Raw genomic sequence first — 4,732 nt, forward strand, 5'->3', positions numbered from 1 at the left:
ACCTCTCCTGGGGCCAAAGTCCTATTGGTTTGCATGGAGAGAACTATGTTTTTGCCTGCTAATCCGTTTTTATTACCTGCATCCTTACAACTGTAAAATGTGCATATCTTTTATTTTTAATATCTTCAAATTGCACCAGCAGCCGAAACCATCATGGCACATAAGAATGACACATTTGAAGCACACATAAGGTGATCGTGCTTTTTTTAGAATGGTTGACATCAGCTGGTTGTGGTTGCGCAATCCAAAAGTAATACGTCAGCTGGCTCCTAATTTATAAAAAGTAACATTTTTTTGTTTAGTGTGCATATGTGCCACTAAGGTATGCACATTTTATAAGTTCACTGACACCCCCCCCCCCCAATGCTTTAAACTCACCAATAAAGTCACTGTCAATATTACACATCACAGGATAGGGAATTGAATTCTAAACATTTTGAATCTACTTACATGCAAATTGTATAAGAATTGACCGCGTTATGATAATAAAGGTCGTTGACCCCCCTGACCTTTGACCCAAACCGCTAACAAAGGTAATGACGTCGTTGTGAAATATCGTATATCACAAGATTGGGCATTCAATTCACAACATTTTGGCATTGGTTGCATGCAAATTGGATAAAAATCGACCGCACTATGGCAAAATGATGATTTTGACCTTTTTATGACCTCGACCTTGACCTTTGTACTCTTAATTTTGTAATTGGTATTAGACTGTGGGGAACAGAACAGTCAACATTTTGGTGTTGGTTTCATGCAAATCGGATAAGAATTGACCGTGTTATGACTAAAACCGCACATTTTGCAATGTCGTGACCCCCCCTGACCTTTGACTCCCAACCGCTAATTAGGGTTATTACGTCATTGTGTCATGTCACATATCACAAGATGGGGCATTGAATTCTGAACATTTTGGCATTAGTTGCATGCAAATTGGATACAAATTGACCACGCTATGGTAAAAAGACGATTTTGACCTTTTCATGACCTTGACCTTTGACCCGATCACTCCCAAAATCTAAACAAATGGTCCTCGGATAATAACCAATCATCCCACCAAATTTGCTGCGATTCAGTTCAATACTTTTGGAGTTATGCGAATAACAAACAAACAAACAAACACACATATTCACAAATAAATAAATAAATACACAGCGATCAAAACATAACCTTCGCAACAAAGTTTTCGAAGGTAATAAACACACCAATAACCAAACAAAAAAATACACAAATTCACTTTTTGTTGTATATATTAAAGAGGAATGGGTTAAAATATTCATTGATGGCTTAAAATTAATGTGATACAAACCTGTTCATGTACATTATATTGCACCATGTTTTTATATCCCAAGTATTTATAAACCATTGTCCTACAATGTGTACAAATAAGGGAATGATTTATGAAAATAATTCACCTGTGAACACAATGTGTCTATGCAGGAAGACAACAATGAACACCACGATTTTGGGGCGGTCACCACGTACGGTTATTTTGTGGAAGTTCTCGCTGGATGAGAGAAGGATCGTTTTATTGTGGATTTTTACTTCCATTGCGTTCCTGTCACTCCTCCTCAATGCGGGTATTATCATGTCATGTGCATCCCGCAGGTTCCACAAGCCCATGCTGCTCTACATCAGTATTTCATCATTAGCTGATGCATGCTGGGGAATCGTTGGGGTATCCTGCATCCTTAACAACACGCTAGCGCATCGCATAGAGATCACGTTCGCTGAATGTCTGTGGCAAATGTTTTGTTTGGAGTTCACGCTTGTTCATCAGTTCCTCAGCACCTGGATCATGTACGTTGACCGACATTGCGCAGTGTTTTGGCCGTACACGTACGTCGCTCTGATGGCAAATAGGGGAGGCACCCTGAAGCTTGTCTTTTTGGTGGAGATCCTCGCAGTGTTCCTCAGCATCAGTTACCCTGTGGTCACGATATACCTCGAGTTTTGTAATGACTCAGTGACTGTGCAAGACAGCATATGCCTGTTCACAACTTTGGCTCGCTCCTCTTGTGAGAGCTCCTCTGTCGCATCCGCTTCCATTGTCATTGTTTTTTCTTTTGTGTTTGGCTTAACCGGATTTACCGCGTTGTACTCCACATGCTGTATCATCTGGAAATGCCACAATTCAAGCAAGGAGGCGAATGTCAAAGCTCTGCACACTTGCCTTACACAGCTCATGGTGACATCGGTCCAGTTTGCAACTTGTATTGTCATCATGGTAATGAAAAATATTCTAAAACGACCGGCAGACTTATTGTTCCTGGACCTTTTTGCCATCGTCACCCCAGCCACTGTAAATCCCCTGATATTTGGATTTAGGACTCAGGAAATCCGTATGGTGTTCGTGAAGGCATTTCATCCACTGTGGATGAAATACTCCACCATGATCAAACATCCATCATCCTGGAATTATTTCTTTAAAAAATGAGTACTCATTTACCATTTCAAAATCCATTGACCAGCTCAAAATATATATTTTCAGAATTACTTGATTTTAGAGGAGTCATGTCAAGGTTAAAGGGTTGAAACCACGATGATGCTGGGGTTGTTTGATTTGTGATCCAGGCAGTAATGCTTGCGATGTTCGGTCTGTTTACCTTATGTGTATGTATATTTATATTCTATATGTACATTGTTGACAGTATTTTCTCTTTATGGTGATACTTATGAGAGCAATAAATAGTAATACTTATAAGACAGCATTCAACATGTTTTTGTGGTGAAGACGAGGTTAAAGTGTAACAAAGTATGGTAACCTCCTCGTGGTGTGTAACTGCAGCAAGAGACTCCTCTGTACATTATGATTGTGAAAACCTATTTGCTTAATATTGACAGAGAAAATAACACAACAGTGGTGATTCCTTTTTAAGGTTAAATATAAAACAAGCTATTGATCATCGAAAAATTTGGTAAATTTTTTTTTTTTTTTTTTGATGACAAAAATCTCATTTTAGTTTTTTGACATTTTTTTTCAGGCCGAAAACTTTTCACACTTTCCTCTTACATTTCGTGAAATTCGTGAAATTGCTACACCATGAAAGACCATACTTACTTGGATTGAAAAGAGAGAGATAACAAACACTCATTCTTCCGCATTTCCCTTATCATAAGAAGTAGCTGCTTTGAGTTGGATCGAAGTTAAAGGGTTGAAACCGTGATTATGCTGTTAGACTGATGATCCAGGGCATGGAAGAATGTTTGTGGTGTTCATTTTATTTACATAATGTGTATGTATATATAAATTTTATACATACAGTGTTGACAATATTTTCTCTAAATGGTGATTCGAGTACTTATGAAAGCGATAAATAGTATTACTTATAAGAGAGCATTCAAATTGTTTTTGAAGGAAAGAAGAGGTTAAAGTACAACAAATTAACCTCCTCTTGGTGTGTAATAACTGCAAGAAGACATCTATACCCCCCCCCCCATACATTAGGATTGTGTGAAAACCTTTTTGTGAGACATATAATAAAACGACAACGATGATTCAGTTTTAAGCTTAAATATATTACAAGTTTTCGATCATTGAAAAATTTGGTAAATTGTTTTTTTAAGGAAGAAAATCTGTTTTGTTTTTTTTCACATTTTTATTTCAGACCAAAAACTTTTCACACTTTCCTTGTACATCCCTGGAATTGCTACATCATGAAAGACCAGGATTACTTGGATTTAAACGCGAAATAATAAACTCTCATTCTTCCCCATCTCCAATATATATATTTTATTCAATTAGGAGTAAGGCCTTAGTTATTTTATAACTTGGTTTACAGATCCGAAATTTGACGGAATGAAATATAAATATAAAACACATTTTTAGTTTTTATATTTATAAATTTTCCGCCAAAGGTGTAAAAGTTTAAAACCTGAAATGTAAACGTCGGCATTTATTTTCGAAATATGATTTCGCGAACGCACCAAAATGCTGAGTCATCTTTAATGAGTCGCGAAAATGCTGAGTCGCGAAAAACTGCACAGTAGTCTTCGGTCATGGCGTCTGAGCAGTGGCCAGCGTGGTTCAGATTGACTGTGGTTTCTGGGGCGAAAGTGATTGTTAAGAAGTATGTCAGCGGTATAAATTTGAGTGACTGTATTGGTGATTTAATCACGCAACATCTTGATGACGAATATTCTGGCCGAACAATTTCATCAATTCAGTGCAGCAACAGGGATGATTCGCAGGCTACTCTCAATCGTGCCAATTTTGTTTCCGTCGAAAGTTGTACACCGCTGTTCGTATTGAAAGATTCCGGTGCCAAGTACGTCAAAGTTTCCCTGCATGATGCTGATATTCAGCCTTCAACGGACCAGAAATCAGCCTTTGATGTGCTCATGGGGATGGGGAGACGGTACGATCAGATGCCCGCTGAAGAGTAAGAGCTGGTTATGGCTCTGATTGACCGTTTTGAGCGTGTTGACTCCGAGTAGACACCTTTTTAAAAAATCATATCCAGCACTATGCACTGTTGCGCACGTGCACCGATGCACGTTTAGGGTTGATTAAAGTCGTCTTTAGCTGCAATCTTGATGAATTATATTTATATTCCATATTGTAAAAAGGCTTATATTTGTTTTAAAATCATGATTCAATACTGGATGATGATGGATTTTTAAACAATATCGTTTTGGGTTTCTGCCATGGTTGTGCCAATTTGAGGGCCACGTGAGCAGTGTCTGATTTTTGATTGGCTGCATACGTTTTTTATGATTTATTATTGGCTGA

This window comes from Eptatretus burgeri, chromosome 2 (assembly GCF_056783735.1).
Source record: "Eptatretus burgeri isolate ZD-2024b chromosome 2, Ebu_testis_v1, whole genome shotgun sequence".
NCBI lineage: Eukaryota > Metazoa > Chordata > Myxini > Myxiniformes > Myxinidae > Eptatretus > Eptatretus burgeri.